We start from the raw sequence: 26,049 nt of genomic DNA on the forward strand, positions 1-26,049 counted from the left end.
GGATGAACTAATATGGTTAGCTGAGATATCATACAACAACAGCCCCCACACCTCTATCAATGCCACCCCTTACTATTGTTCCTATGGTTACCATCCGAAGTTGTTGCCCTCAGGGATCCCTACAGACAGTCCAACTCCCGCAGCAACTGACGGGATAAAGATATTACAGGAAGTTCATAAGCATACATTGGACAGGCTAGAAATGGCAAAGGTGAGAAACACAGAAGGGGCAAATCTACACAGGAGGCTAGAACCTATATACACACCAGGGGATGAGGTGTGGTTATCCACGAAATACATTGCACTGAGAGGTCCACGCAAGTTCAATCCCAAATATATAGGTCCCTACAAGGTACTCAAAATGATCAATCCTGTGGCGATTAAATTGGAACTACCCCCTTCCTTCAAAATTCATCCTGTATTTCATGTTTCACTGCTGAAGCCGGTGGCTCCGGGTACTAGATTGCCTAAGAAACCCGCTCCTCTAACCATTCAAGACACTGAGGAGTATGAGGTAGAGGCCATACTGGACTCCCGTAGAGTGGGGAGGAACATCCAGTACTTGATTCATTGGAAGGGGTATGGGGTTGAGGAGCGCACTTGGGAACCAGCATCTAATGTTCATGCACCCAGGTTGGTCCGTGCGTATCATCTGAAACATCCTGACAAGCCCAAACCCGGAGGGGGACATTGTGGGGGAGAGTGCTGTCATGCCCCAACATCCCTCCTGCACTGTAACTTTAAGAACATGATTATAAAAGACGGGTAGACCAGCAGAACGTTGCTTCACGTTCTTGCGTCTAGCTCCCGTTGTTGTGGGTTCCGTCCCAACCTGTTTTGCCTGACTTCTGGTTATTGCTTGTTCCGGTTTTGCTTCCTCTGCGTTCCTGCCCGCTGTCGGAGGGTTGAGATTTCGAGTCCTTCCTTCGCGCTCTTGGCAGTATTTTCCAGTGGAGTGACGTTTTCCTATCCTTTCGTCCTCCTGTGCGGTCGTTACCGCTTTCTCTTCCTTGCTCATCGTCCCCCTATCCTTGAGATCCGCCCGGCGGCCGGGTCCATTCCCCGCCATCCGGCTGGGCTCCGCCTCCACTTTCCTTCCCCCTGCCCTAAAGCGCTCCGCCCGGCGGCCGGGTCCATTCTCCGCCATCCGGCTGGGCGCCTATCCCATACAGCTCCTGTAGGTAGTTAGGTTTTCTTTTGGTTTCCCCCTCATTCCTGGTGCTTCGCCCGGCGGCCGGGATTGGTTCTCCGCCATCCAGCTGAGCACTGCCTGTGCATTCTTACGCTACTCTGGTAGCTGAATTCCCTGGTGCACTGTTCAGGTTCATCCATTCCTGGGCCATCCATATATCTGGTGGGGATTTATTGTGGACCAGAGTTTGTCATATCCAGGCGCCTTCTCACAGAATCACGGTAACAGCGCTGTGCGCTGCCTTTTTCAATATATATATTTGGTGATTATCTTGCGTGAAGAACTAAATGTATTTCCTGTTTAACAGATGTTAAATACAAAGCATTTGTTCAAACACATATTCACAAGGACTCTTCCGGGTTATTCCCCAGAACATACAAGAGTAAGAATTACCCCTTGGAAATTGATACTTACCAGCCTAGAGTGAGAAGTAGTTAATAACGATTTTCCTGTCTTGTTTAAAACAGAAAAAAGAACAACGAACACCTAATACTACAATACTATATGTTCCACCGCCCAGTGAATCTAGTGTGGTATGTAGTGTATGTCATATATGTTATGGACATTGTGCACATTGATGTTGTGATTGGCAAAGGTAGACATTAATATATATTCCTTTTCAGCCTACCCGTTATCCAGCATCCAGTCAGAAGTTCACAGTCAAGCTCTATTGTTTTCCCCCACTTTCCTTGTTTTGTTTCCCTGTTTTCCCCTGGCGAGCCATCCGATACTCTAGTGTTTGATAGAGTCGGAAGGCCGTAGGGGAAGGCTGCGGACTACTCTTCGGATTCCTGACGCTCCTGTGGAACTTGCTTGGAAACCATTACAGAACGTGAAGCCCACGTGGTGTGTTCTGCCCGAGCGTTATGGATCTAGAAGCAGTTTCCTTAGCAGATGTAGCTGGCATGTTAGGAAATTTGCAGGTTGAAACCCAGGTTTTGATTAATAGGGTAGATACTCTACAAAGACAACAAACTGCAGGGGCTACGGGTGGAGGAACATCTGTTGTACAGGTCACTACACCTCCTTTCATTCCTCTAGCACCCCCTGAAAGGTATGCAGGAGATGCGGCGCGATGCGCCGACTTCCTTGGTCAATGCCAGTTGCATTTTTCTTGTAAGGGTAATTGCTTTCCCTCTGATCAGGCCAAAGTGGCTTTTGTGATCTCGTATTTGAGTGGTGCTGCGGCAGATTGGGCCATACCTTTGGTAGACAGGGATGACCAGCTACTGCATAGTTACGCAGCATTCAAGAGAGAATTCCGTAAACTTTTTGACAGGCACATGTATACCCATTCCTCTGATACAGAGTTGTTAAATCTTGAACAAGGGAATCAAGATCTTGTTGCTTATATAACTTCATTTTGTAGATTGGTAGTTGAATCCAATTGGCCCGAAGAAAAACGCTGCACGTTGTTTTATAGGGGCTTAAGAGACGATTTAAAAGATGCCCTCTCACAAATAGTTGACCTTCCTACATCCTGTACAAATCTGATTGATTTAGTAGTCAAAATTGAACATAGAATACAGGAAAGGAAGCAAGAAAAAGGAAAGTTTGAAGCTAGATATGTCCCTATTTGGGAAAAGAAAACTACCACTTCAGAGAAGACTAGCGATGATAGCGAGCCCATGCAGATAGGCATAGTAAGAGGACCTCTGACGCCCGAAGAGAGACAGAGAAGAAGAACCCTTAGGCTTTGTCTGTATTGCGGCAAAGCAGGTCACTTTCTAAAGGAATGTCCTATTAAACCCGCACAAACAAAGTACTCGGGAAACTAGGTAGCCCGGGATCTTGTGAGACAAGGATCCCGGGTAGGTCTGATCTTACAGTCTCCTCTTCTGATTATTCCTCCACTCCTACCAACCATTTATATGTGTCTGCATACCAAACTCATGGAACGAACGGACTACATGTTTTAGTGATTATACATTCTGGCGCATCCGGGAACTATATGGATGAGGAGTGAGCAAAAGAAAATTTGATACCCTGTGTACCAAAAGAGATAGCTAGTAAAGTCACTACCATAGATGGCAGCACTCTTATCTCTGGTCCTGTTACACATCGCACAATACAAATGCATATGAACATGGAACCCAACCATCAAGAAGATATAACATTTGATTTCATTTGTTCACCACAATTTCCAGTACTCTTGGGTATCCCTTGGTTGAGGTCTCATAATCCTACTATAGATTGGGAAACCTCTACAATAACATTCCCCTCTGTTACTTGTCCACACCCAGTAGGGGCAGCTGTTGAAAAAATACCCACTGGTATAGAAAGCAGTAAGAACATTTCAGAACTACCGTCTTGTTACCATGATCTGAAGTCGGTCTTTGATGCTAGAGAAGCGGAGATCCTTCCTCCACATAGGGTCTACGACTGCCGTATTGATCTTGAGCCAGGGGCAAGAATCCCATGTAGCAGAGCCTATGCACTCACAGAAAAAGAGAACGTGTATTTGAGAGAGTACTTAGACCTCATGCTTGAGAAAGGTTTTATTCGTCCTTCTCGGTCTCCTGCCTCTTCATCTCTATTTTTCATCCCAAAGAGAGAAGGGGGTCTTCGCTGTTGCATAGACTATAGAAAGCTAAATGATGTTACCATAAAAAACCGTTATCCTCTGCCTCTTATCGCCGCCCTCCTTGACAGAGTACGCAACCCCCAATATTTCACCAAGTTGGAATTGCGTGGGGCTTACCATCTCGTACGTGTCAAGGAGGGAGACGGGTGGAAAACTGCTTTCTGTACTAAGTTCGGGCTATTTGAATACCTTGTGATGCCCTTTGGGCTTTGTAATGCCCCTGCGGCGTTTCAGTTTTATAAACGAAGTCCCAAAAGACATGCTTGGCGTATATGTAATAGCATTTATAGACGATTTACTGATTTTCTCCACTACTATGACTGAACATAGGCATCACTTACGTAACGTATTGGAACGTTTGCTGGAGAACCGTTTATACTGCAAACTGGACAAGTGCACGTTCCACACTCAAGAAGTCCCCTTTTTGGGGTATGTTGTGTCTCCTTGGGGCCTCCGCATGGATCCCGTTAAGGTAGATGCAGTTCTTTCATGGCCTGCCCCTCGTAATGTAAAGGACATTCAGAGTTTCTTGGGTCTGGCTAATTTTTACAGACGGTTTATTCAGAATTTTTCAGACCTGGTGGCACCCATTACGGCCCTGTTGAGGAAAGGAGTGCCATTCTTTTGGTCTACTGAAGCTAATTGTTCCTTTCAGCTACTTAAGGAGGCCTTCACTAGTGCCCCCGTTTTACGACATCCAGATCCGGCCCTGCCCTTTGTGGTGGAGGTAGACGCTTCCCAGGTGGCAGTGGGAGGTGTTCTATCACAGGCGGATCCGGTGTCTGGAGAGTGTCACCCAGTAGCTTATTACTCACATAAATTTACCCCTGCTGAATACAACTACGCAGTGGGAGATAAAAAACTCCTAGCAATCAAAAAGACATTTGAGGAGTGGAGGCAATACTTATTGGGCGCTAGATATCCTGCTGTAGTGTATACCGACCACCGTAACCTACAGTATATCAAGTCAGCTAAAGCTCTTTCCATGAGGCAGTTGCGTTGGTCCCAATTTTTCAGTGAGTATGACTTTTCCGTGAAATACAGACCAGGGAAAAGAAATGGCAAGGCGGATGCACTATCCCGATTGGGGTTCCAACACCCCATAGAGTCAGCCGATCAGACCTTTATCATTCCCAGAAAAAACATCATAGGGGGCATATGGACTGAAGAGGATTTTGCAATGCAAGTTAAGAAAAGTCAGACCACAGTAGACATGCAAGCTATAGTAGGTGCCCATGCAACCTCTACTGAAGGAGGTTATGTTTACGTTCAGGGTGGAGTGGTATTGCCCTCACATGAGTTACAAGAACAGGTCATGGAGTGGTATCATAGCCATCCGGTGGCCGGTCATCCAGGGATCAAGAAAACAACCAAAGCTGTACGCGACCGGTTCTGGTGGCCTACTATGCTGAAAGACATTGAATTCTTTGTCAAAACATGCCATGTGTGTGCTCAGACCAAAGTATCTCACTTGAACCCAGTGGGCTTACTCATGCCTTTAGCTTCTCCACCAGGCCCTTGGCATACTGTATCTCTTGACTTTATAGTGGAGTTGCCACTCACTAAGATGAAAAATAATACTTTGTTAGTTGTTGTCGATCTATTCACGAAGATGGCTCACTTCGTGCCCTTGGGGGGTTTACCTACAGCTGTCGAACTGGCATCTATATTCATGCAGCAAATAGTCCGACTCCATGGTTTCCCTTCCGTCTTGGTTTCTGATAGAGAAGCCCAATTTGTATTGCATTTCTGGAGGTGTTTGTGTTCATTGCTCCAGATAGATGTTAGATTGTCCTCGAGTCACCACCCTCAGTCAGATGGGCAAACGGAGAGAGTTAACCAATGTTTTGAACAGTACATAAGGAATCAGGTATTGCAGTCCCTGATAGACTGGGATGAACTAATATGGTTAGCTGAGATATCATACAACAACAGCCCCCACACCTCTATCAATGCCACCCCTTACTATTGTTCCTATGGTTACCATCCGAAGTTGTTGCCCTCAGGGATCCCTACAGACAGTCCAACTCCCGCAGCAACTGACGGGATAAAGATATTACAGGAAGTTCATAAGCATACATTGGACAGGCTAGAAATGGCAAAGGTGAGAAACACAGAAGGGGCAAATCTACACAGGAGGCTAGAACCTATATACACACCAGGGGATGAGGTGTGGTTATCCACGAAATACATTGCACTGAGAGGTCCACGCAAGTTCAATCCCAAATATATAGGTCCCTACAAGGTACTCAAAATGATCAATCCTGTGGCGATTAAATTGGAACTACCCCCTTCCTTCAAAATTCATCCTGTATTTCATGTTTCACTGCTGAAGCCGGTGGCTCCGGGTACTAGATTGCCTAAGAAACCCGCTCCTCTAACCATTCAAGACACTGAGGAGTATGAGGTAGAGGCCATACTGGACTCCCGTAGAGTGGGGAGGAACATCCAGTACTTGATTCATTGGAAGGGGTATGGGGTTGAGGAGCGCACTTGGGAACCAGCATCTAATGTTCATGCACCCAGGTTGGTCCGTGCGTATCATCTGAAACATCCTGACAAGCCCAAACCCGGAGGGGGACATTGTGGGGGAGAGTGCTGTCATGCCCCAACATCCCTCCTGCACTGTAACTTTAAGAACATGATTATAAAAGACGGGTAGACCAGCAGAACGTTGCTTCACGTTCTTGCGTCTAGCTCCCGTTGTTGTGGGTTCCGTCCCAACCTGTTTTGCCTGACTTCTGGTTATTGCTTGTTCCGGTTTTGCTTCCTCTGCGTTCCTGCCCGCTGTCGGAGGGTTGAGATTTCGAGTCCTTCCTTCGCGCTCTTGGCAGTATTTTCCAGTGGAGTGACGTTTTCCTATCCTTTCGTCCTCCTGTGCGGTCGTTACCGCTTTCTCTTCCTTGCTCATCGTCCCCCTATCCTTGAGATCCGCCCGGCGGCCGGGTCCATTCCCCGCCATCCGGCTGGGCTCCGCCTCCACTTTCCTTCCCCCTGCCCTAAAGCGCTCCGCCCGGCGGCCGGGTCCATTCTCCGCCATCCGGCTGGGCGCCTATCCCATACAGCTCCTGTAGGTAGTTAGGTTTTCTTTTGGTTTCCCCCTCATTCCTGGTGCTTCGCCCGGCGGCCGGGATTGGTTCTCCGCCATCCAGCTGAGCACTGCCTGTGCATTCTTACGCCACTCTGGTAGCTGAATTCCCTGGTGCACTGTTCAGGTTCATCCATTCCTGGGCCATCCATATATCTGGTGGGGATTTATTGTGGACCAGAGTTTGTCATATCCAGGCGCCTTCTCACAGAATCACGGTAACAGCGCTGTGCGCTGCCTTTTTCAATATATATATTTGGTGATTATCTTGCGTGAAGAACTAAATGTATTTCCTGTTTAACAGATGTTAAATACAAAGCATTTGTTCAAACACATATTCACAAGGACTCTTCCGGGTTATTCCCCAGAACATACAAGAGTAAGAATTACCCCTTGGAAATTGATACTTACCAGCCTAGAGTGAGAAGTAGTTAATAACGATTTTCCTGTCTTGTTTAAAACAGAAAAAAGAACAACGAACACCTAATACTACAATACTATATGTTCCACCGCCCAGTGAATCTAGTGTGGTATGTAGTGTATGTCATATATGTTATGGACATTGTGCACATTGATGTTGTGATTGGCAAAGGTAGACATTAATATATATTCCTTTTCAGCCTACCCGTTATCCAGCATCCAGTCAGAAGTTCACAGTCAAGCTCTATTGTTTTCCCCCACTTTCCTTGTTTTGTTTCCCTGTTTTCCCTGGCGAGCCATCCGATACTCTAGTGTTTGATAGAGTCGGAAGGCCGTAGGGGAAGGCTGCGGACTACTCTTCGGATTCCTGACGCTCCTGTGGAACTTGCTTGGAAACCATTACAGAACGTGAAGCCCACGTGGTGTGTTCTGCCCGAGCGTTATGGATCTAGAAGCAGTTTCCTTAGCAGATGTAGCTGGCATGTTAGGAAATTTGCAGGTTGAAACCCAGGTTTTGATTAATAGGGTAGATACTCTACAAAGACAACAAACTGCAGGGGCTACGGGTGGAGGAACATCTGTTGTACAGGTCACTACACCTCCTTTCATTCCTCTAGCACCCCCTGAAAGGTATGCAGGAGATGCGGCGCGATGCGCCGACTTCCTTGGTCAATGCCAGTTGCATTTTTCTTGTAAGGGTAATTGCTTTCCCTCTGATCAGGCCAAAGTGGCTTTTGTGATCTCGTATTTGAGTGGTGCTGCGGCAGATTGGGCCATACCTTTGGTAGACAGGGATGACCCGCTACTGCATAGTTACGCAGCATTCAAGAGAGAATTCCGTAAACTTTTTGACAGGCACATGTATACCCATTCCTCTGATACAGAGTTGTTAAATCTTAAACAAGGGAATCAAGATCTTGTTGCTTATATAACTTCATTTTGTAGATTGGTAGTTGAATCCAATTGGCCCGAAGAAAAACGCTGCACGTTGTTTTATAGGGGCTTAAGAGACGATTTAAAAGATGCCCTCTCACAAATAGTTGACCTTCCTACATCCTGTACAAATCTGATTGATTTAGTAGTCAAAATTGAACATAGAATACAGGAAAGGAAGCAAGAAAAAGGAAAGTTTGAAGCTAGATATGTCCCTATTTGGGAAAAGAAAACTACCACTTCAGAGAAGACTAGCGATGATAGCGAGCCCATGCAGATAGGCATAGTAAGAGGACCTCTGACGCCCGAAGAGAGACAGAGAAGAAGAACCCTTAGGCTTTGTCTGTATTGCGGCAAAGCAGGTCACTTTCTAAAGGAATGTCCTATTAAACCCGCACAAACAAAGTACTCGGGAAACTAGGTAGCCCGGGATCTTGTGAGACAAGGATCCCGGGTAGGTCTGATCTTACAGTCTCCTCTTCTGATTATTCCTCCACTCCTACCAACCATTTATATGTGTCTGCATACCAAACTCATGGAACGAACGGACTACATGTTTTAGTGATTATACATTCTGGCGCATCCGGGAACTATATGGATGAGGAGTGAGCAAAAGAAAATTTGATACCCTGTGTACCAAAAGAGATAGCTAGTAAAGTCACTACCATAGATGGCAGCACTCTTATCTCTGGTCCTGTTACACATCGCACAATACAAATGCATATGAACATGGAACCCAACCATCAAGAAGATATAACATTTGATTTCATTTGTTCACCACAATTTCCAGTACTCTTGGGTATCCCTTGGTTGAGGTCTCATAATCCTACTATAGATTGGGAAACCTCTACAATAACATTCCCCTCTGTTACTTGTCCACACCCAGTAGGGGCAGCTGTTGAAAAAATACCCACTGGTATAGAAAGCAGTAAGAACATTTCAGAACTACCGTCTTGTTACCATGATCTGAAGTCGGTCTTTGATGCTAGAGAAGCGGAGATCCTTCCTCCACATAGGGTCTACGACTGCCGTATTGATCTTGAGCCAGGGGCAAGAATCCCATGTAGCAGAGCCTATGCACTCACAGAAAAAGAGAACGTGTATTTGAGAGAGTACTTAGACCTCATGCTTGAGAAAGGTTTTATTCGTCCTTCTCGGTCTCCTGCCTCTTCATCTCTATTTTTCATCCCAAAGAGAGAAGGGGGTCTTCGCTGTTGCATAGACTATAGAAAGCTAAATGATGTTACCATAAAAAACCGTTATCCTCTGCCTCTTATCGCCGCCCTCCTTGACAGAGTACGCAACCCCCAATATTTCACCAAGTTGGAATTGCGTGGGGCTTACCATCTCGTACGTGTCAAGGAGGGAGACGGGTGGAAAACTGCTTTCTGTACTAAGTTCGGGCTATTTGAATACCTTGTGATGCCCTTTGGGCTTTGTAATGCCTCTGCGGCGTTTCAGTTTTATAAACGAAGTCCCAAAAGACATGCTTGGCGTATATGTAATAGCATTTATAGACGATTTACTGATTTTCTCCACTACTATGACTGAACATAGGCATCACTTACGTAACGTATTGGAACGTTTGCTGGAGAACCGTTTATACTGCAAACTGGACAAGTGCACGTTCCACACTCAAGAAGTCCCCTTTTTGGGGTATGTTGTGTCTCCTTGGGGCCTCCGCATGGATCCCGTTAAGGTAGATGCAGTTCTTTCATGGCCTGCCCCTCGTAATGTAAAGGACATTCAGAGTTTCTTGGGTCTGGCTAATTTTTACAGACGGTTTATTCAGAATTTTTCAGACCTGGTGGCACCCATTACGGCCCTGTTGAGGAAAGGAGTGCCATTCTTTTGGTCTACTGAAGCTAATTGTTCCTTTCAGCTACTTAAGGAGGCCTTCACTAGTGCCCCCGTTTTACGACATCCAGATCCGGCCCTGCCCTTTGTGGTGGAGGTAGACGCTTCCCAGGTGGCAGTGGGAGGTGTTCTATCACAGGCGGATCCGGTGTCTGGAGAGTGTCACCCAGTAGCTTATTACTCACATAAATTTACCCCTGCTGAATACAACTACGCAGTGGGAGATAAAAAACTCCTAGCAATCAAAAAGACATTTGAGGAGTGGAGGCAATACTTATTGGGCGCTAGATATCCTGCTGTAGTGTATACCGACCACCGTAACCTACAGTATATCAAGTCAGCTAAAGCTCTTTCCATGAGGCAGTTGCGTTGGTCCCAATTTTTCAGTGAGTATGACTTTTCCGTGAAATACAGACCAGGGAAAAGAAATGGCAAGGCGGATGCACTATCCCGATTGGGGTTCCAACACCCCATAGAGTCAGCCGATCAGACCTTTATCATTCCCAGAAAAAACATCATAGGGGGCATATGGACTGAAGAGGATTTTGCAATGCAAGTTAAGAAAAGTCAGACCACAGTAGACATGCAAGCTATAGTAGGTGCCCATGCAACCTCTACTGAAGGAGGTTATGTTTACGTTCAGGGTGGAGTGGTATTGCCCTCACATGAGTTACAAGAACAGGTCATGGAGTGGTATCATAGCCATCCGGTGGCCGGTCATCCAGGGATCAAGAAAACAACCAAAGCTGTACGCGACCGGTTCTGGTGGCCTACTATGCTGAAAGACATTGAATTCTTTGTCAAAACATGCCATGTGTGTGCTCAGACCAAAGTATCTCACTTGAACCCAGTGGGCTTACTCATGCCTTTAGCTTCTCCACCAGGCCCTTGGCAAACTGTATCTCTTGACTTTATAGTGGAGTTGCCACTCACTAAGATGAAAAATAATACTTTGTTAGTTGTTGTCGATCTATTCACGAAGATGGCTCACTTCGTGCCCTTGGGGGGTTTACCTACAGCTGTCGAACTGGCATCTATATTCATGCAGCAAATAGTCCGACTCCATGGTTTCCCTTCCGTCTTGGTTTCTGATAGAGGAGCCCAATTTGTATTGCATTTCTGGAGGTGTTTGTGTTCATTGCTCCAGATAGATGTTAGATTGTCCTCGAGTCACCACCCTCAGTCAGATGGGCAAACGGAGAGAGTTAACCAATGTTTTGAACAGTACATAAGGAATCAGGTATTGCAGTCCCTGATAGACTGGGATGAACTAATATGGTTAGCTGAGATATCATACAACAACAGCCCCCACACCTCTATCAATGCCACCCCTTACTATTGTTCCTATGGTTACCATCCGAAGTTGTTGCCCTCAGGGATCCCTACAGACAGTCCAACTCCCGCAGCAACTGACAGGATAAAGATATTACAGGAAGTTCATAAGCATACATTGGACAGGCTAGAAATGGCAAAGGTGAGAAACACAGAAGGGGCAAATCTACACAGGAGGCTAGAACCTATATACACACCAGGGGATGAGGTGTGGTTATCCACGAAATACATTGCACTGAGAGGTCCACGCAAGTTCAATCCCAAATATATAGGTCCCTACAAGGTACTCAAAATGATCAATCCTGTGGCGATTAAATTGGAACTACCCCCTTCCTTCAAAATTCATCCTGTATTTCATGTTTCACTGCTGAAGCCGGTGGCTCCGGGTACTAGATTGCCTAAGAAACCCGCTCCTCTAACCATTCAAGACACTGAGGAGTATGAGGTAGAGGCCATACTGGACTCCCGTAGAGTGGGGAGGAACATCCAGTACTTGATTCATTGGAAGGGGTATGGGGTTGAGGAGCGCACTTGGGAACCAGCATCTAATGTTCATGCACCCAGGTTGGTCCGTGCGTATCATCTGAAACATCCTGACAAGCCCAAACCCGGAGGGGGACATTGTGGGGGGAGTGTGCTGTCATGCCCCAACATCCCTCCTGCACTGTAACTTTAAGAACATGATTATAAAAGACGGGTAGACCAGCAGAACGTTGCTTCACGTTCTTGCGTCTAGCTCCCGTTGTTGTGGGTTCCGTCCCAACCTGTTTTGCCTGACTTCTGGTTATTGCTTGTTCCGGTTTTGCTTCCTCTGCGTTCCTGCCCGCTGTCGGAGGGTTGAGATTTCGAGTCCTTCCTTCGCGCTCTTGGCAGTATTTTCCAGTGGAGTGACGTTTTCCTATCCTTTCGTCCTCCTGTGCGGTCGTTACCGCTTTCTCTTCCTTGCTCATCGTCCCCCTATCCTTGAGATCCGCCTGGCGGCCGGGTCCATTCCCCGCCATCCGGCTGGGCTCCGCCTCCACTTTCCTTCCCCCTGTCCTAAAGCGCTCCGCCCGGCGGCCGGGTCCATTCTCCGCCATCCGGCTGGGCGCCTATCCCATACAGCTCCTGTAGGTCGTTAGGTTTTCTTTTGGTTTCCCCCTCATTCCTGGTGCTTCGCCCGGCGGCCGGGATTGGTTCTCCGCCATCAGGCTGAGCACTGCCTGTGCATTCTTACGCCACTCTGGTAGCTGGGTTCCCTGGTGCACTGTTCAGGTTCATCCATTCCTGGGCCATCCATATATCTGGTGGGGATTTATTGTGGACCAGAATTTGTCATATCCAGGCGCCTTCTCACAGAATCACTGTAACAGCGCTGTGCGCTGCCTTTTTCAATATATATATTTGGTGATTATCTTGCGTGAAGAACTAAATGTATTTCCTGTTTAACAGATGTTAAATACAAGGCATTGGTTCAAACACATATTCACAAGGACTCTTCCGGGTTATTCCCCAGAACATACAAGAGTAAGAATTACCCCTTGGAAATTGATACTTCACAGCCTAGAGTGAGAAGTAGTTAATAACGATTTTCCTGTCTTGTTTAAAACAGAAAAAAGAACAACGAACACCTAATACTACAATACTATATGTTCCACCGCCCAGTGAATCTAGTGTGGTATGTAGTGTATGTCATATATGTTATGGACATTGTGCACATTGATGTTGTGATTGGCAAAGGTAGACATTAATATATATTCCTTTTCAGCCTACCCGTTATCCAGCATCCAGTCAGAAGTGCACAGTCAAGCTCTATTGTTTTCCCCCACTTTCCTTGTTTTGTTTCCCTGTTTTCCCCTGGCGAGCCATCCGATACTCTAGTGTTTGATAGAGTCGGAAGGCCGTAGGGGAAGGCTCCGGACTACTCTTCGGATTCCTGATGCTCCTGTGGAACTTGCTTGGAAACCATTACATTCTTCCTGTGTCCCCTTCGGTCCTCCCTGCCCTTCTTTGGTGGACTGTGTCGGCTCCTCTGTCGCAGGGTCTGCCTCTGCAGCCGTCTTCCCCGGACGTCCTGACCACGGATTCCAGTTCTTTCGGGTGGGGTGGTACCCTGGGTTCCCTGTCCCTTCAGGGTCCTTGGTGCCTTCCGTAGAGTCGTCGTTCATCCAATTGGAGGGAACTGTGATGGGTTTTCGGGTTCAGTTGCTCGGTCACCATGTTGTGGTGCGGTCGGACAACATGGTGACGGTTGCTTACCTGAATCGTCAAGGGGGGGTTCGCTCCTCCTCCCTGAACGGGCTGGTGATTCCTCTTTTCTGTTGGGCGGTGGGGCGTCTGTTGTCTCTGTCTGCTGTTCATATTCGGGGTGCGGACAATGGAGTGGTGGATGCCCTCAGCCCTTGTTTCCCTGTCTCTCTGGAGTTGTCTCTGACTCCTGTGGCTTTTCGTCTTGTGTGCAGGAGGTTTAGTCTCCCTTTCTCGACCTCTTTACTTCCCGGCTCAATGCCCAGCTGCCCCGGTTCTGCTCTCGGGGTCATCAGGAGGGTTGCTGGGGAGTGGATGCCCTGACAATTACCCTGGCCGTCCAGGCTTCTCTATGCCTTCTAAGTCTTGGTTTCCGACTCTGCGGTTGTTGGCTGTGCAGGGTCCCTGCAGGGTCCCTGGTTTCTTCCTCTGTCTCCTTCCCCCCTGCGGTCTGCTCTGTCGAGTTTTCTTCTGGGTTTGCGTCTATTGGTGTGGAAGTTGAAAGGCAGGGGTGGCGTCTGAGGGGTTTCCCTGAGCATTTGGCTGTGGCTCTTCAGGGTTCCCGCCGCCTGTCTACCTTCAAGTCTTATGACTGCCATTTGGGTAATTTTCGTCGTTGGTGTGTGGCTCTGGGTTTGTCCCCTTTGGGGTGCTCTTTGCAAGTGGTGCTGCAGCTCCTTTGGGAGGGTATTCAGAAGGTTTGGCAGTTTCCACTTTGAGAGCTCAGTGGGCTGCTGTTTGGGCTTTTCGTTCCCCTTGGGGGAATTTGTCTGATGTTGAGGATGTGGTTTCGCGTTTCCTTCGGAGTTTTTCTCTGTCTCGTCCAGTGGTGCATCCTACTTTTCCTTTGTGGGATCTGCCCTTATTTCTTAGGGCTTTGGTGTCCCTTCTGTTTGAGCCTCTGTCGGAGGTGGACGTTAAGTTTGTGACTCTCAAGGTGGTCTTTCTTGTGGCTATTACTTCTGCCTGTCGCCTGGGGGAGTTGGGGGCCTTGATTGCACAGGAGCCTTTTCTGTACTTTTCCGAGGATGGGGTGGTTCTCTGTTTGGATTCTGCATCTGTTCCGCAAGTTTCCTCCCAGTTTCATCGGTCTCAGGAGCTGGTGTTGCCTGCGTTGGGGTCTGCTCTGGACTCTCCGGGGGATCCTCCTTGGTCTTTATTGGATGTGTGCAGGGCTTTGCGTATCTACATGGACCGCACTACGGGTTTTCGTAAATCTGAGTCCCTTTTTGTTTCTTTCGGTGTGTCATCTCATGGGGTAAAGCTTCTTCTGCCTCCATTGGTCCCTGGCTGAAGCAGGTCATTGCTTTAGCTTACTCTCTTTCTGGGTCGCCTCCTCATTCAGGGGTTCAGGGGAGGTCAACCCGTGGAATGGCAATTCCTTGGGTTGAGGTTGGTGGTGTCCTTCTCTCTGAGATCTGTCGGGCAGCACCTTGGGCATCCTCTAACACCTTTATTCAGCATTATCGCCTTCAGAATTTGTTGGGGGACGATGTTAATTTTGGATTGTGTGTACTGAATGCTGTGTGCTCCTGAATTTCTTGTAGCTGTTCAATAAATCCCTGACCTTTTTGCATTTCGGTTGGTTTTGGTGGTTTATTGTTGATGATGGCCGGCTTCTGCTTGGGTATTCTCATATGTTATGAAGGGGACGAAGACTAGAGGGACCTGGGGGAAATGTCCTATTATTTACCGGTAATCTTCATTACTCCTGGTCCCGTTGTCCTCGTCCCCTTCATGGCTTCCCTCCCTGACTTGCCAGCCTTCATCTGGGCTTGGTATTGTCAGGAGGAATGCTGGGCCCTTTAAGCTTATGTACTCACAGAGGGAGGCGGAGGGGAAGGTCCAGCATTCCTTCTTTCTTTTTTCTGTTCAGGAGATGGGACTATCTTATATGTGATGAAGAGGACGAGGACAACGGGACCAAGAGAAATGAAGATTAACGCTCAGGATTAGGACATCAGGAAGGTGCAGCTTTGACCCTAGAGCACAGTGAGCATGGGATCCATGTCTGGCCATACATGTTGCACTTAGAGTGCCACATTAAAACAACATCCCTTGATCTATGTATTCTTCTTTCTCTTACACCCTGTTTTCCTTGCTTCCTCTGCCTTAAGTACCAGGGGGCATATGTACAAGCCCCTATCGCCACAGGAACATCACTTTTAGTGACATTGTGGTGGTGAAAGGGGCTTCGCCGTATTTACAAGGCAGCGTTAAGCAACTTAACATGGCCTCACTCTGCCTTGTAAATAAGGCACCCTTTCACGATATACTTAGCACGAAAGGGGAGGGCAATGGATGTTGCTGTGGGTGTTCCACCGCATCTCCCATTGATTTTGATGTTGCCCCGTATTTACAAGGGTGGAGTGAATATGGGGCAGTGCCAACATTAAGACCAGGAAAAACCTGGTGTCACCCTGACGAAACGAGGAGAAATGTTTAATTTCTCCTAGTTTTGGCTGTTTCCATGTGTGGTGCATTGTGCCGCACACATGGAAAGAGCAAAACGCCAATGATTGTTTATGTGCAGGAAGGTGTTCCTTCCTGCATATAAACAATCATTTAAAAAAAAAAAAGACATTTTGCAATTTCTATGTGTGCTGCATTAAGCAGCCCACATAGAAGTTACAAACGCCATTTAAAGAAGGGGGGACCTTCCTGCACATAAACAATCTTTCCCTGCAACACAGACACCCTTGCGCTATGGTGCAAGGGTGCCTGCAGTGGTGCTAGGCTGCTTAATTTATTGCCAGCGCATGGAGAAAAACAAGACTGCACCATATTCTCGTAAATATGGTGCTGCCCAGCGTTTCCGAAGTGACGGATCGTGTAGTTAGCCTTCTTGGCTTAAAGACACCCTTTGCTACTTTAATGGTAAATATGCCAGATGTCTGAAGAACTGTTCCTCATAGCTCCGTTTTAAGGAAAAGCAGTTCCATTGATATGGTTCCTTCCTTGCGCCCTTTCTCTTGTTTCCTCCTGGTCACTCCCCTACCACATCTAGTATATGCCTTGGCATAATGTGCTACACACGTAACTAGCACAGGATCACATGTCTCTCGGTCTGTGTGAAACAGTGATTCCATATTCAGTGGTCTATGTATACATTTGTCTGCTAGTCAACATGACTGGATACCTGGATATGTATTGGTCTGCTTGTGCATGGATATCTGTATTTATGTTGCTCTGTATTTATATAAATATATATGTGTGTTTGCATGTATCACCTATTTTTTTTATTTTTTAGGTTTTGACTGGCCATGCGCTTTGCGCATGTGCCAAAAAACCTCTTGAGTTGTGTGTGTGGGTCGGGATACGCCCCCTCCTCCGATTGGCTAGCTCCATAAATGGAGGCTAGCCATTGGGAGAGGGCTCCGTCCGTCAATCTCGGACCAGACACGGGGGCGTTCCCGAGAATCTTTGGCTTTTGGCTACGTCAGCCAAAAGCCTCTTCTCGTCAACGCCCCCGAATCTGGTCCGGGATTGAGGGCACCCGCCTTCCTGCTCCTGTTTGTCGGAAGCAGCTATCTGCCCCCAGCCAGGGCCGAGCCTCCGCCACGTCATCGTCATCGGGAGGAGGAGTAGAGAGCAGGAAGCAGCCTGCATCGTCTGTCCCGAGGCTCCCCCCCCCCCCCCCCCCAATCAATTCCCGGGCGCCGAGAGTTGGGGGCCGAACCCTTGGAGAGCAGAGGGTTTCTGAGCAAAGTCCGGCACTATTAATCCCGAGTTGTGCGGTATGCAATAGTTTTCTAACCTCATACAATATACATGGCATGCTTGCTTTCACACTTGTAAACACACCCGCGCACGCACATACAGGTGGCACAGAGATGCCCCCTCCCTGGATGGGCCATGATTGAGAGAGAAGCGCAGCTCTTCGGGACGGGGTGACTGAACGAGCGGGACTGTTAGGATGGGCTCAGAGGCTCAAAATAAAAAATCTGTTTGGTCAGGAGTTAACTAAAATAGAATAGACGAGACTGAGTGAAAGAACCCGTAAAATCGGAACTATAATGGCGAGGAAACACGCCCCTTTCCAGATGTCGTCATCGGGAGGAGGAGTAGAGAGCAGGAAGCAGCCTGCATCGTCTGTCCCGAGGCTCCCCCCACCCATCAATTCCCGGGCTAATCACCGGGAAGGCCGGGCCGGCGAGGGCTGCCGGACCGCGGACACTGCAGGCGGCAACCGGCCAGAGATGGGTCGAGCCCGCGCAGTCTCTTTGAAGCCAGCGTCCTGGGTACCAGCCCTTACCAGCGAGGCCATAGCATCGCCATGGCGCGCTCCCGAGACCCTGCCTTCCTCAGCGATAACTCTGGTTTAGGGAACATTCTGGGGACGCCCCTGAACTCTTTCGGGCCCTCCAACAGATGGACACTGACCGATAGTGCCTGCTCGAGTTCCGAGAGTTGGGGGCCGAACCCTTGGAGAGCAGAGGGTTTCTGAGCAAAGTCCGGCACTATTAATCCCGAGTTGTGCGGTATGCAATAGTTTTCTAACCTCATGCAATATACATGGCATGCTTGCTTTCACACTTGTAAACACACCCGCGCACACACATACAGGTTGCACAGAGATGCCCCCTCCCTGGATGGGCCATGATTGAGAGAGAAGCGCAGCTCTTCGGGACGGGGTGACTGAACGAGCGGGACTGTTAGGATGGGCTCAGAGGCTCAAAATAAGAAATATGTTTGGTCAGGAGTTAACTAAAATAGAATAGACGAGACTGAGCGAAAGAACCCGCAAAATCGGAACTATAATGGCGAGGAAACACGCCCCTATCCAGATGTGTTAGCGCTCTTGTTCTAAAAAAAAAAATGCGCTTTCAGCACCACTTCTAATCATATATTTTGTTTTCCGGATTTTTACGTCTTTTATTTTGTGAATTAACCATTAATGCATTTTTTCCACGATCGTAATATGAAAACTAATTTACTAAACGAATAAACAAAGCAAACTTTGCCCAGTGGCCAATGATAATGCACTTTTAGGATTTGTTTAATCCTGAAGCTTTTGTTAATTTATCGAAACGTTAAAAGACAGATTGTTTGCGGCTTACATTCTGCACATTTGGTTTTATAAGAGGACGCGTCATATGTGCTCGTTCCCTGATCGTTTAGCGGTTTGATCCTCGTCTTTTTTGTTTGATTTTCTCCCAGTTGTGCTCTTCGCCCCCCCCCCCCCGGAGGGATGCTCCCGCATCACCCCTGGATTCAAACAGCTGCCACCTTTATTATCCGGGGAGAGCCCGCAGCCTCTGGACAGTATTTCGTTTTTTCCGCTGCTCACAGTTCTGCCGGCGAAGATCCTCCGTGCCTGAAGTTTGGCGATTCGTAGATTTGACATTTTTGTGCAGGTGATTTTCCCTGCACAATCCTTGTTTTAAGGAAAATTATTTTGTTCATCGTACCTTTCGCTGCTGAGGTTTCCTATTGTGGAAATCTACTTGCAGCATATTTTTGTTTTTCAATTCTGTCTCGGTAAACGCATATTTGCGAGTTTATAAAAGTACTTTCAGGATATTGGAGCAGGCAGCTTGACAGCTTCTGGGATGCTATTCCTCGACACAGGTGTGCTGGGTTACCATGAACACATTATCATGTAGAATATAAATTGTGGGTTCCTTCTGGGGAGGTTTTACCCTTTATGGCGCATTTGACGTTTTAGTGACTAAATATGAGAGTGTGACCTTCAGCCCCTAAAAGCGCCATCATTCAAGCTGGACCCCCATCTCTGACGCAATGCAGCAGTGTCCCCTGGTGGGCTCATGGATTCTGTGCCATGGTGCCGGGACATACTCTGAAAACCCAGCCCAGTGGTGCATCCGCAGCCTCGCCCCGTCTTTCTCTGCCCCTCCGCTCTCTCTCTGCCTGGCACACTCCCGCAGGGACCATTGCTGCAAAACACTGCTACTGACCACTGCCAGCTCCTAATGTGCGTCATTTTAATTTACGTTTATTTAATCTGACAAAAAAACACACCAGAGCCGTTTCAATGACTCACCCCACGAATGGCTTCATTTAAATGTTTCTCAGCTCTGTTGCTCAATTGGCTTATACATTAACGTGTCTGTATATGTTGCAGAAGGCACAGATATTTAATACCCCCCACTTGTACGGATGAGTGAGTATGTGTACTCGGAAAGTAGAGAACAGTGATGGTAAGACTCAAGGTTTCTGCTCTGGATGGCAGGAATTTCGTATACAATGGGGCAACCCAGTATCCCTCAGAACCTGGGCACAGATAGGTCAAGAAAATAGTGGTTCTGTTGGGTATAAAAGCTGTTTCTTATGTAGAAATTCAATTAGACAGGTATTTTTCAAACGTTCATATGGCAGGGAAGGTGGCATTGACGACCACCGAGTTTTCATCCTTTTTAGGTTTTGACTAGCCAATGCGTACGAAGTACGCATGGCTAGAAAAAACTTTATGATGTGTGTGTGTGAGGACTGGACCGTCCCCACTCTCTCATTGGCTAGCTCCATAAATGGAGGCTAGCCATTGGTAGAAGGCTGTGTCCGTAAATCTCGGACCAGATTCGGGGGCGTTCCCGAGAATTTTTGGCTTTTGGCTACGTCAGCCGAAAGCCTCTTCTCGTCAACGCCCCCGAATCTGGTCCGGGATTGAGGGCACCCGCCTTCCTGCTCCTGTCTCCTGTCTCCTGTTTGTGGGAAGCAGCTGTCTGCCTCCAGCCAAGGCCGCGCTGGGATTGGCCCGGCCGAGCCTCCGCCGCGTCATCGGGAGGAGGAGGAGTAGAGAGCAGGAAGCAGCCTGCATCGTCTGTCCCGAGGCTCTTCCCCCCCCCCCCCCCCATCAATAACCCAATGTATAAAAAATCTGACCAAGAAGCGTTCGGATAGTGTAGTAATAATGCTGAAATGTGTTGGTCACAGTTATAATGAAAACATAGCCCTACTAAGAGGTTTTGTTGCTAGGAAGGTCACGGCATAATGGTATCTGAAAGTACTTTTCAAAAGAGGCAGCCTAACAATTTGCGTTATTTAAGGCCAGAAGGCACCATTCAGGTATGGCCGCCACGTTAACCTACTTGGACGAATCTAGCGGACGCGATGAAAAATGAACTCTCCTCTCGGAAGTGACACGCCCGCCCCATCCTCACAAGCCACCGTAGCCAATCGGGAAACGCTACGGAAGCCGGCAAGACGGCGGCCCCGCAACGCCAGCCTACAGTCGGGCCAATAATGTCCGTAATGATGGCGGAGCAGGAGGGCTCAAAGAACAGCGCTAGGAACCGGGGAGGGGTACAACGCGTGGAGGGCAAACTCCGTGCTAGGGTGGAGAAGGGGGACCACTATGAAGCGCACCAGATGTACCGCACCCTGTTCTTCAGGTAAGGCAGCTGGCGTCCTGCATCCAAAGCCTGGTCTTCCAGGGCTTTCTTTGCTCTTTAGTGAAGCTCAGGGCTAAATTGGATGATCTGGATTGAGATGCCTTCATTTAAGTGCACAATATTTGCTGCTTCCAGGAAACTGGGTCTGTCAGCGAGGTGGTCTTTGATGGTTATTTGACTTTCTGCACAACCGTCACAAGAGAAGGCAAAGAAAGGCCCGAATGGTGGTTTAGCAATTTGGGTTTATACAAATACTTGTTCTAACAGATTAAAACATCACAAAGGTAATTAAAACATCCTGCTTGTAAGAATAGATAGTGAACTGCGTACAACTGATACTATTGTCCCCCTGATACTATCAAGAACTACTGCACTATCATCAATGACCTGGAGTGATGTATCTCCAAATTAAAGGTTGAGCTTCTAGATGTTATTCCCCCTTGTAGCAAAAACCTCAGACCTCACACCTTGTCTGTGGTGACTTGAATATTAGCTCTGACTCAACTATGCTGCATGTGGAGCTGCGCAAGCAAAAGTCCATATGGTCTCTTCCCCCCCTCCCCTCCCCCATATGAACGTCCACAAAACAGGATCTTCAAAGCGCAGCAGAATTTTAAGAGTCCTCCTAAATAGGCCCTAATTATGGTCCCTGAATGGTCGCACTATACAAGACTGTCCTGGTCATACATTCAGAGCATGCGTTAAAGCTACCTTGATTGAATACATATTTATGTACAGTGAATCCTGGCATATCATCGCTGACATGACCATCATGAGGTGGCTAGAAAGTGACAATGACCTTTAATGGCTACTTTAAATGTGCGCTTGGAGCTCGGCTTGGGAACAGAAGTGGCTAGAATCTACAGCTCAACTAATTTAATCGTGTCAACAAGTAGGAAAAAAATCACGTGGCATGCCAGTCGCTCTACCAACAAATTTAGTCATGATTAATTGCTGGAAGCAAGAACGCGACGACCTCGTACTGCAACAAGACCAAATTGATCCAACTGCTCCAGTCAAACTTGCTACATTCCGGAGACCAACATCAAAGCTAGTATCAGTTAGTAGTCCGCTCTTTCATTGCCTGCTGGATCCTATAGGCAGTATGTATATAGCTTGGTTTGACGAAGAGTGTCTCTAACTAAAATCTGCACTGGTACCAGCCCTATACTTAAGAAAAAACTCTATTATGCAAATCTCGCCTGTCCTCTTCCAGCCTGCCCTCTCCCAGCCTGTCCCCTCAATGACCTTTCCCAGCCTGTCCTCTCCCAGCTTGTCCACTTCCAGCCTGCCCTCTCCCAACCTGCCCTCTCCCAGCCTGTCCCCTCCCTGCCCTCTCCCAGCCTGTCCCCTCCCTGCCCTCTCCCAGCCTGTCCCCTCCCTGCCCTCTCCCAGCCTGTCCCCTCCCTTCCCTCTCCCTGCCTGTCCTCTCCCTGCCTGTTGTCGTGTCCCGGCGGCAGCAGGCAAGAGCGTGCACTGCGTCCCCAAAGTAACAGCCCTAAAGCAAGCAAGAAGTACGCCCCCCTCCCACCAATCCCTGTTAGGTAGTGGAAACTCTCCAAACTGGGGTGCAGACAGCCCCTCTCACCTTTCGGCCTGGTACCGCCGCACTACTTCCCTACTGACCGTTCTCCACTTCAGCCCCGTCTAAATTACAATTCCTGCTTGTGACCCTTTTGCCTGCTTGTGCTTGTTTTCGTGACCCTGTTGCCTGCTTGTGCCTCCGTGTGCCCCTGTTGCCTGCTTGTGCCTCTGTGTGCCCCTGTTGCCTGCTTGTGCCTCTGTGTGCCCCTGTTGCCTGCTTGTGCCTCCGTGTGCCCCTGTTGCCTGCTTGTGCTGTGTGGGTGTGTGGAAGGCTATGTGTGAGTGTGTGGAGGGCGCTGTGTGGCTGTGTGTGTGGGGGGGGCTTTGTGAGGCTGTGTGTGTGTGGGGGCTCTGTGAGGCTGTGTGTGTGGGGGGCTCTGTGTGGCTGTGTGTGTGGGGGGCTGTGTGTGGGGGGGCTCTGTGTGTGTGGGGGGGCTCTGTGTGTGTTTGTGTGTGTCATTTGCGAGAGATAAAGCTAGTGGCATTGTAAATGACAATGCCATTTATTTATGTTAAAAAAAACATAAATAAAAATAATGTCAAGAGCAATGCCAATAGCTCTAACTTTAACAAAGGCAAAACCATTGCATTGTAAATGCTTGTTTTATTTATCTTGTCAAATCAACAAAACAAAGAAAACAACTAGATCTGCGTTGTAAATAAAGCACATACATAATACATCAAGAAGGGCATCTACAATTACGATCTCACAAATCTGAGAATATCTACATGAAACGCAATGAAAATCTCCTACTTGGTAAACAAGCAAATAAACAAAAACACAGATGTAATCCAAAATAAAATGCAAAAAAAACCCAAGAACAAGACAAAAAGAAATAAAAAACATTCTCAATCACAAAACAGTGTCATCTACAAATCACAATCACAGTGCGAGCCGCCCGCCTGGAAATTCCTCATTTAGTTGTGTCCTGTTCCTGTTGAAGGATCCCCTCAGCCATTTACACCACATATCACACCCCCACCGAGCTCTAGTGCCAACCAATGCCTTACTCTGAGTGTTCAAGCAAATATAATTGTAAAGGCTCCCAGATGTCCCTCGGCCTCGATGTGAGGGGCAGCTCTTCCGCATAGATGTTGAGGTTATCGCGGCAATACACCAGATCAGTCAGCCACGCCTTAAGGGCAGGCCGGCGCCCTCTCCCCCACGTGATAGCCACTCTTTGTGCAGCCATCAGCAGCGCCAGTCACACAAAGATGCCACTCACCCCCTTCACATGCGGCACACAACAGAGAAGGCACACCAGCGGAGTACAGGGGAGGTCCGCAGCGACCATCTCATGCAAGCAATTCACCACCGTGACCCAGAAAGCAGCTACCGTCCGATAATTCCACGCTAAATGCATAAAGTCTGCATCATCCTGACCGCATCTGTCACAGCAAGCCGACTCACGCAGTCCACACCTATACAATCGTGCCGGGGTGTAATACACCTGATGCATGTACTTAAAATGGATAATCTTAAGATTACCGTTCATACAGAGTTTCCCCGTTAGTCCACAGATATGCTTCCAGTTGTCCTCAGAAATATCCACAGGCAGACATGCATTCCACTTGACCCAGCTCTTATCCACTCCAGTCACCGTTTCATCTTTAATAAAGTTATATAATTTGGATATCAGTCTCTTATTATTGGGTATGGTGAGAACAGATTGTAAAGATAACAGTTCAGGAGGCTCAATCGGAAAGGTGGTATAATGCTCCCAGGCTGCATGCCTCAGCCTATGAATCGCGAACCGGAAGAGAAGCGACTGATTGGTAATGTGACTTAAGTCCTCCTGCGCGACAAATGTGCCGTTGGGATAAACATCCCGCATATGAGAGAGACCTGCCTCCCTCAAAACCCTCATAGACGGAGCCTCGTGCATGACCGACAGATGCGCATGATGTTCCAGACGCATTTCTGGTGCATATAATCGCAACTTCTGCGCTAACTTCCCTATCCTCTGCCAAGCCGAGACCGTGGCATCAACCGCGTTGATCTCCGACTTCGGGGTGCCCCTCGAATGGTGAGTGACCACGCTGTGCAGTGGGACGGGAGCCGCATCCCCCTCCTCCACCGCAACATGCGGTGTGAAGGCATGCGGCCTATACCAATAATAAAGATATTGAGCCTGCGCACTGAGGTAATACGCATAGAAGTCTGGCGCTGTGAATCCGCCCTGCTCATATCCCCTGGTGAGGACCGACCGCTGCACTTTCGCAGCCTTGCTCCCCCACACCAGCCGAAGCAAATGGCCCTGAGGGTCTTAAAAAAGGCCATGTTGAGCACTATTGGCACGTTTGCGAACAGATAGAGAAACCTGGGTAACCACCATTTTAACAAGAGCGATTCAGTCCGCCAGCCACAGTGGTAACAACAGCCAGGTCTCAACTGTGGTCTCCAATTTCGAGCATACCCTTCCATAATTCTCCCTGACTACAACTGCGGGGTCTCGGTGCACCCACACACCCAGATGCTTAACAGGGTCTGCCGACCACACCAGTGGGAATTCCAGATCAGGCCGTGCAGTCCCGGCCATTAGCGGGATTATGAATGACTTCTCCCAATTTATATGTAGGCCAGAAATATACGATACATATTCCCGCAGCAATTGCGCCAGATATCTGGACGGTTTGCACACATATAGAACCATGTCATCAGCGTACAGTGATATGGATACCGCCCGATAATTAAAATTCATTGCGGTCTCCCTATGACGCTGACGGATAACGCAGGCCAGTGGTTCCAAAATGATCGCAAACAGCAGGGGCGAAAGGGGGCAGCCCTGACGAGTTCCCCTCTCGATAAGGAACGATTCAAATGTCAGACTGCCGACCCGCACCCTCGCTGACGGCGCTGTGTAAAGCACCGTTATCCTCTGGAGAAACATTGGGGGGAACCCCATGCGTCGTAGAACCTGGTGCATATACTGCCACTCCACAGAGTCGAACGCTTTGGCGGCGTCCAACAGCACCGCCGCAGCTTCCAGTGTGGGTTCTAATACATGGAACATGGAGAAGAGTGTGCGGAGGTTATGCGAGGTGGACCGCTCTGGCACGAAACCCGACTGATCAGGTAAGATCAGCCCTTGCAGCAACGGCTGCAATTTGGTGGCGAGGATCTTAGCCAGAATCTTAGCATCTATATTAATTAATGATAGCGGGCGGTATGAGTCGCAACGCTCCGCCGGTTTGTCCCTCTTAAGCAATGTGACAATTAGTGCCTCTCTTAATGATGGGGGAAGCATCCCGGCGTCGTATGCTTCTGCATAGACTTCCAGTAGGTGCGGCGCAATCAGATCTGCGTACTTCTTATAAAATTCAACCAAGGGCCTGTTCTGGCCAGGCGCCTTGCCATTAGGCAGCGCCGCAATTGCCAATTGAATGTCCTGCTCATCTATGGGAAGACATAGATATTTACGCTGCATGTCAGATAGCCAAGCACATGCAATATCTTCTAAATACGCGTCAACATCTTCTG

The sequence above is a fragment of the Lissotriton vulgaris genome, chromosome 5 (assembly GCF_964263255.1).
Source record: "Lissotriton vulgaris chromosome 5, aLisVul1.2, whole genome shotgun sequence".
NCBI classification, from domain to species: Eukaryota; Metazoa; Chordata; class Amphibia; order Caudata; family Salamandridae; genus Lissotriton; species Lissotriton vulgaris.